General features: G+C 46.3%; 1 protein-coding gene across 1 annotated transcript in view; it reads left to right on the top strand.

The window, feature by feature from the left end:
* Positions 1-817: 817 nt before the first annotated feature.
* LOC106596347 (ubiquitin carboxyl-terminal hydrolase 33) overlaps positions 818-8,535 on the top strand; it is a 59,666-nt gene continuing 51,948 nt past the window's right edge. Inside the window, exon 1 of the mRNA XM_082973180.1 lies at positions 818-978. The gene's annotated coding sequence lies outside the window, so the exon portion shown is untranslated. The remainder of the gene's footprint in view (positions 979-8,535) is intronic.

Raw genomic sequence — 8,535 nt, 5'->3', positions numbered from 1 at the left:
GTCTTCATTCCGTGTTTTATCAACATTTCTTTGCCTCGGTGTGTGAATCTGGACCAGCAATAGGCAACTTTAATTTTATAGAAGAGCCGGTAAGCAATTCCCCAAAAACTAGAAGCGCTGGTTTGTCGTTCCAGACAGCTTCTGCCCAAATCAAGCACTGGTATTAAACATTACTTCCGACATAGTGACTCGGAGATAACCATAGGGATTCGTGACTCGACTCGGAGTTAACCATAGGGATTCGTGACTCGACTCGGAGTTAACCATAGGGATTCGTGACTCGACTCGGACTCAAGGTTTAGTGAGTCGACTACAACACTGTCCTGAACATGTGAAAGTTGGTTTGGTGTCTCTATAAATTGAACGGTTTGAGTTACTGTTGGTTAGGGGCCTGAGAGATGAGGTCTTCAGTAGGTAGCGATATAGAGATGGTCCTGATAGATGTCTGCTGCTGGAGTCTATACCAGGAAATCTTCAATCACTAAGGACATGCTGCTCCAGTGTTGCAAAGGGGTTGCTTTCAAAAATAAAAACCAGGTGGAGCGCTTGGGAATCTGATTTTGAAATACAAGGTGAAAATAAAATCCACCTTTTTATTATTATTATAATTTTTTTTAGCATAAAAAAAAAATACAAAATCGAAACACGATTGTGACAGATAAAAAAAAAACTTGCAGATGTTCATTTGAAATGTAAGTAAATGTGTTTATTGTTCAGTAGGGGGACGCTTGGGCTGGGATGGTACAGAATCAGATATATGTTATTCCAGTGTTGGCCGCCAGGTGGCGCAGCGACACCCCGTTCCGGTCACAAGGCGGATCCACAAAACCTGGAAGTTTTGCGTTCCTCATTCAACTGTGACATTACGAAGGTTTACCGTTTGAAATAATGTCACAGATATACATATTTAATAACTACCGTGTTTAGCTTTCAAAGATAACAGGATCAGTTCTTTCTGAACTGTAAATAAAGTGCAAGGTAAGAGCCAAGAGGTTATTTTATTGTTCGGTTTGTTGTATACTGCAGAGATGAGAAGAAGTAGCCGTTTGTTTTTTAACGTTTTATTACAGTGACTAGCTAGCTAATGTTAGCATGACAGCTCAATCCATCTGTCAAATCTATTCTGTTACCATCAAGAAAACTATTATTGGTTAACACGATTTGATCTGAGAAACTTTTCTTAATTCACATCGGGATTGAATTGGATCGAGAACATATTTCATATCAACCGGTTAGCCTCTTGGCTAGCTAGCTAGGTGCCATCTGCCTTTACCCGTTATCGTTAGCTAGCTAACGTTAGTTAGCCTCTTGGCTAACTAGGTGCCATCTGCCTTTACCCGTTAGCGTTAGCTAGCCTCTTGGCTAGCTAGGTGCCATCTGCCTTTACCCGTTAGCTAGTTAACGTTAGTTGGCCTCTTGGCTAGCTAGGTGCCATCCCGTTAGTTAGCTAACGTTAGTTAGCCTCTTGACTAGCTAGGTGCCATCTCGTTAGCGTTAGCTAGCTAACGTTAGTTAGCCTCTTGACTAGCTAGGTGCCATCTCGTTAGCGTTAGCTAGCTAACGTTAGTTAGCCTCTTGACTAGCTAGGTGCCATCTCGTTAGCGTTAGCTAGCTAACGTTAGTTAGCCTCTTGACTAGCTAGGTGCCATCTCGTTAGCGTTAGCTAGCTAACGTTAGTTAGCCTCTTGACTAGCTAGGTGCCATCTCGTTAGCGTTAGCTAGCTAACGTTAGTTAGCCTCTTGACTAGCTAGGTGCCATCTCGTTAGCGTTAGCTAGCTAGCGTTAGTTAGCCTCTTGTCAGTGAGTGTCGCACCGACTGAACTGGATGTGATGTCCTCCCTGTGTGCCTTTTTTTTGTTGATGATTGAATAGTATCTACCTTTATTAACTAAAATACATTACATCCACATTGTTAGTAACGGTTTTGTTGGTAGTTAACCCATTCATTAGATCAACCATCACCCGGAGACAGTACAGTAGGTTTATAAAACTCTGTTCCTCAGCGCCTGTTGATGAAGGATAGTTACCTGATCTGGCCTTGTTTTTTCCATCAATGCTCATTATGAAATACTAGGGGACATGACTGAAGACAAACAGGGGTTGTCTTGGGGAACCAAATTACTAATCATTTTGTAGACATCAAGAAGCCCAAAACGGATGTTGTTTCAATATGGTTTGTGTTGTTTGTAGTCCACGACAGACAAAGATAATAGTTAAGTAAACTTTCCAATGTGTATGTTGTCAACCATCACATCCAACTACTGTCGTTAACGTTTGGTTTCTGTTTCCTCTGTAGCATCAATATTGTTATGACTGTCCGTTACATTAATATACAGTATCTCACAAAAGTGAGTCTTTTTGGTGCGCTGAGGAGAGGCTTTGTCATGATGCTCTCTAGAGGTCTTGTGATCTGACTGCACTTCCACAGTTCGTCCTTATGTGAATTGGTGGAACCTCTCCATGCCGAACACCACTGCAAGCAGCTCCTTCTCTATCTGTGCATATCCTGTCACGAGAATTTTCAATCCCGATGATGATGATGATGATAACTAAACAATTTATTTAAGCTTTGACCAATCCCAGAGGTTTGTAAGACCCTGGGTTTAATAATAATTAGGCAAAGACTCAGCTTCTGCAAAATGGTCTGTAAGGTTTTATTCAGAGAACGTTCTAAAGTAAAAAAATACAAAGACATGTCATTTTATAACTTCCACCTACTTTCACACACACACACACACACACACACACAGTAGGTGGGCTGTATCACATTCTTCGCATATCACTACCAAGCTGGCGGTTCCATACCGTTCTCTCCCTCCCGAGATTAGAGGGACCTTGACAGTGTCTCTTTCCTGTCGTACGTTTTTCGAAGTTCCAACCAGGTCATGTATAGTTTAATTGTCCTCTGTGTTTTCTTAGTCACACACACATTTCTCTCCCTTACTTGTCTCTACCAAAACCTTATTGGACTTAAGTTTATCACTATAATAAAATTTTAACTTAGTCTAATAATTCCGTTAGTCTAATTATACATGTTACATCATCTAATAATTATGTTTCAGGGTGGAATTCTTTAGTCATTACCTTAAACATATAAATTCCATTATCAATACCCTTTTTCAGTCTCTGTCAGGGCTCTGCTGGCGTATGCTATTGGTTATCCTCCCTGCATCAAGGCTGCTCCTAACCCGCTCAGTTATTCTGCGCTTTTGCATACTCAGACTGAATTTACGAACACACCCGAAATGGTAACTTGCCTTTTGTTAAGACATGTAGCTAGCTACCTAGCTAGCTAAACGATGAACCTAGCTAGGTAAACAACATGTATGATCATACACGTCACCTAACATTAGCTAGAGAGCCAGCTAGCATTAGCTAGTTAAACAACAATGAACATTGTGCCAAATCATGTCATTACTACCCTGCATGAATCTGCTGGGAGCTAACCAACCAAGTTCAATGTTGGCTAGCTAACATTAGGCTCTAACTAGCCAATAAAATATCTCTTGGATATGAATAATAACATCATACACGTAACGTTCGCTAGGGAGCCAGCCAGCTAACGTCAGGTAGCTAGCTAACAGTACACTTTAGCTTGAAATGAAAACACTTTCTGTCAAAATTAGAAATGTGTAATATCTGAAAATGTAGCTAGCTATCTTACCTGTATACATCATCATGCATGATGGACGCGTCTTCCTGTCACGGATGCCATGCCATGGTTGCCCTTAGTTTGAAGATGTAATCCGAAGACAAGTGTTTTCTCCGTCTCTTTAGCTATCATACTCTAATTCCACTGATTTCAAAACTCGATCCTCCAGAAAGTGGAGATCAACACTTATGCAGCATCACTACACGATACATTAAAAAAAGCTACGTTAGACAGGGTTACCGACACAGACTGACCAGGCCTCTCTATTGGCGCAGTGGTTTAAGGCTAGCTGTGCCACTAGAGATTCTGGGTTCGAGTCCAGGCTCTGTCGCAGCCGGCCGAGACCGGGAGACCCATGGGGCGGTACACAATTGGCCTAGTGTTGTCCGGGTTTGGCTGGCAGGGATGTCCTTGTCCCATCGCGCTCTCTAGCGACTCCTGTGGCGGGCCGGGCGCAGTGCACGCTGACACGTTCGCCAGGTGTACGGTGTTTCCTCCGACACATTGGTGCGGCTGGCTTCCGGGTTAAGTGGGAATTGTGTCAAGAAGCAGTGCGGCTTGGTTGGGTTGTGTTTCGGAGGACGCACGGCTCTCGACCTTCGCCTCTCCCGAGTCCGTACGGGAGTTGCAGTGACGAGACAAAACTAGCACACAGGAGGACATTTTTCTCTGTTGTGGTCAGTTCCTTTTTAATTTCTACCATGATGTGATATGCTCCTGTTTTAATTGCATTGAAAAAAATAAAAATAAAGGCATGTAAAGCGCTGGTCCCATGAGAGCTGTTTCCAGATCATTTAATGTTAATTTCTCTACCATAAGCTGCCTCCCAACATCGTTTTAGACCGCAGACCATGACCTCCACGTTCAGCTTCTTCACCTGTTGAATTATCAGTGAGGAGGGTGTTTGTCTGCTCTATACCAAATTTCCCTGTTTCACACCTGATCGTTTGGTGTATGGGACTACCAGCTACAGTTGAAGTCTGAAGTTTACATACACCTTAGCCAAATACATTTAAAATTCAGTTCTTCACAATTCCTGACATTTTAATCCTAGTAAAAATTCCCTGTCTTAGGTCAGTTAGGATCACCACATTATTTTAAGAATGTGAAATGCCAGAATAATAGAGTGATTTATTTCAGCTTTAATTTATTTCATTACATTCCCAGTGGGTCAGAAGTTTACATACACTCAATTAGTATTTGGTAGCATTGCCTTTAAATTGTGTAACTTGGGTCAAACGTTTCGGGTAGCCTTATACAAAAGCTTCCCACAATAAGTTGGGTGAATTTTGGCCCATTCCTCCTGACAGAGCTTGTGTAACTGAGTCAGGTTTGTAGGCCTCCTTGCTCACACACGCTTTTTCAGTTCTGCTCTCAAATTTTCTATGGGATTGAGGTCAGCGCTTTGTGATGGCCACTCCAATAGCTTGACTTTGTTGTCCTTAAGCCATTTTGCCACAACTTCGGAAGTATGCTTGGGGTCATTGTCCATTTGGAAGACCCATTTGCGACAAAGCTTTAACTTCCTGACTGATGTCTTGAGATGTTGCTTCAATATATCCACATCATTTTCCGTCCTCATGATGCCATCTATTTTGGGAAGTGCACCAGTCCCTCCTGCAGCAAAGCACCCCCACAACATGATGCTGCCATCCCCGTGCTTCACGGTTGGGATGGTGTTCTTCGGCTTGCAAGCCTCCCCCTTTTTCCTTCAAACAAAACGATGGTCATTATGGCCAAACAGTTCTATTTTTGTTTCATCAGACCAGAGGACATTTCTCCAAAAAGTACGATCTCTGTCCCCATGTGCAGTTGAAAACCGTAGTCTGGCTTTTTTATGCCGGTTTTGGAGCAGTGGCTTCTTCCTTGCTGAGCGGCCTTTCAGGTTATGTCGATATAGGACTCGTTTTACTGTGGATACATACTTTTGTACCTGTTTCCTCCAGCATCTTCACAAGGTCCTTTGCTGTTGTTCTGGGATTTATTTGCACTTTTTGCATCAAAGTACGTTCATCTCTAGGAGACAGAACGCACCTCCTTCCTGAGCGGTATGACGGCTGCGTGGTCCCATGGTGTTTATACTTGCGTACTATTGTTTGTACAGATGAACGTGGTACCTTTAGGCATTTGGAAATTGCTCCCAAGGATGAACCAGACTTGTATAGGTCTACAATTTTTTTTCTGAGGTCTTGGCTGATTTCTTTAGATTTTCCCATGATGTCAAGCTAAGAGGCACTGTGTTTGAAGGTAGGCCTTGAAATACATCCACAGGTACACCTCCAATTGACTCAAATGATGTCAATTAGCCTATCAGAAGCTTCTAAAGCCATGACATCATTTTCTGGAATTTTCCAAGCTGTTTAAAGGCACAGTCAACTTAGTGTATGTAAACTTCTGACCCACTGGAATTGTGATGCAGTGAATTATAAGTGAAATAATCTGTCTGTAAACAATTGTTTAAAAAATGACTTGTGTCATGCACAAAGTAGATGTCTTAACCGACTTGCCAAAACTATAGTTTGATAACAAGAAATTTGTGGAGTTTTTGAAAAACAAGTTTTAATGACTCCAACCTAAGTGTATGTAAACTTCCGACTTCAACTGTAACTGTAACCTTGAGGGCAACCAGTGGGTCCATCTCCTCTATACCATGTTTCTTGTAGAATAACAATGTCTGTATTTCCATTTAATGGGTTCCTTCTATTTAGGCCAAAGGCAGATCACCTATAAAGGGTGTGGCCAGTGTTTATGTGAGGGGGTCTAGGTTGGTAGGGATGTGGCCTGACCCTCTTGGTGCAGGTCCTCTTGGTGCAGGTCCTCTTGGTGCGGGTCCTCCTGTTGCGGGTCCTCTTGGTGCGGGTCCTCCGGGAGGGGGTCTAGGTTGGTAGGGATGTGGCCTGACCCTCTTGGTGCGGGTCCTCTTGGTGCGGGTCCTCTTGGTGCGGGTCCTCCGGGAGGGGGTCTAGGTTGGTAGGGATGTGGCCTGACCCTCTTGGTGCGGGTCCTCTTGGTGCGGGTCCTCTTGGTGCGGGTCCTCTTGGTGCGGGTCCTCTTGGTGCGGGTCCTCTTGGTGCGGGTCCTCTTGGTGCGGGTCCTCTTGGTGCAGGTCCTCTTGGTGCAGGTCCTCTTGGTGCGGGTCCTCCGGGAGGGGGTCTAGGTTGGTAGGGATGTGGCCTGACCCTCTTGGTGCGGGTCCTCTTGGTGCGGCTCCTCTTGGTGCGGGTCCTCCGGGAGGGGGTCTAGGTTGGTAGGGATGTGGCCTGACCCTCTTGGTGCGGCTCCTCTTGGTGCGGCTCCTCTTGGTGCGGCTCCTCCGGGAGGGGGTCTAGGTTGGTAGGGATGTGGCCTGACCCTCTTGGTGCAGGTCCTCTTGGTGCAGGTCCTCTTGGTGCGGCTCCTCTTGGTGCGGCTCCTCTTGGTGCGGCTCCTCTTGGTGCAGGTCCTCTTGGTGCGGGTCCTCTTGGTGCGGCTCCTCTTGGTGCGGGTCCTCCGGGAGGGGGTCTAGGTTGGTAGGGATGTGGCCTGACCCTCTTGGTGCGGGTCCTCTTGGTGCGGCTCCTCTTGGTGCGGGTCCTCCGGGAGGGGGTCTAGGTTGGTAGGGATGTGGCCTGACCCTCTTGGTGCGGGTCCTCTTGGTGCGGCTCCTCTTGGTGCAGGTCCTCCGGGAGGGGGTCTAGGTTGGTAGGGATGTGGCCTGACCCTCTTGGTGCGGGTCCTCTTGGTGCGGCTCCTCTTGGTGCGGGTCCTCCGGGAGGGGGTCTAGCAGTTCTAGGAGGTGTGTCTTGCTGGTCTGTCTAAGGATATGTTATACTGTAGGGATTGGTTGACCTCGATTCAGTGGAGTATTGCTTCTTCCTATATCTTGGCCTCAATCTTCTTTTTAACTATTGAGCCAAAATGTTTTCAGCCCTTTTTTTTCCCCCCCATGATTGATGAAAACTAATTTGCTCATGCTGATATGTGTATTTTGGACTGTATCTTTAGTCCTCACAACTAGTCAGAGATTAAGGTTGTCAGGCCTCTAGCCCCATTAGTACTACCGGGAGATCATCGGCCCACGGATAATATCTCTCTCTGAGAGATGAGAAGAGGAAGTTTGTTTTGGGTTGATTACTATGCGGTACGACGAACACAGAGCAGACCTGGAAAAACCAGTTATGCTGTCTGGAGCCTCCGCTTCCAACGGTGACAAGCAGGCAGACAGACGGCTTGGTGTTTGACTGGCAGGCAGGCAGGCAGACAGACAGACAGACGGCTTGGTGTTTGACTGGCAGGCAGGCAGACAGACAGACAGACAGACGGCTTGGTGTTTGACTGGCAGGCAGACAGACAGACGGCTTGGTGTTTGACTGGCAGGCAGACAGACAGACAGACGGCTTGGTGTTTGACTGGCAGGCAGGCAGACAGACAGACAGACAGACGGCTTGGTGTTTGACTGGCAGGCAGGCAGGCAGACAGACAGACAGACGGCTTGGTGTTTGACTGGCAGGCAGGCAGGCAGACAGACAGACAGACGGCTTGGTGTTTGACTGGCAGGCAGGCAGACAGACAGACAGACGGCTTGGTGTTTGACTGGCAGGCAGGCAGACAGACAGACAGACGGCTTGGTGTTTGACTGGCAGGCAGGCAGACAGACAGACAGACGGCTTGGTGTTTGACTGGCAGGCAGGCAGACAGACAGACAGACGGCTTGGTGTTTGACTGGCAGGCAGGCAGACAGACAGACAGACGGCTTGGTGTTTGACTGGCAGGCAGGCAGACAGACAGACAGACGGCTTGGTGTTTGACTGGCAGGCAGGCAGACAGACAGACAGACGGCTTGGTGTTTGACTGGCAGGCAGACAGACAGACAGACAGACGGCTTGGTGTTTGACTGGCAGGC

Source organism: Salmo salar, chromosome 03 (genome assembly GCF_965601325.2).
Source record: "Salmo salar chromosome 03, fSalSal1, whole genome shotgun sequence".
Lineage (NCBI taxonomy): Eukaryota > Metazoa > Chordata > Actinopteri > Salmoniformes > Salmonidae > Salmo > Salmo salar.
Note: the sequence above shows the minus strand (reverse complement) of the source record. Positions and strands in the feature narration are given on the sequence as shown.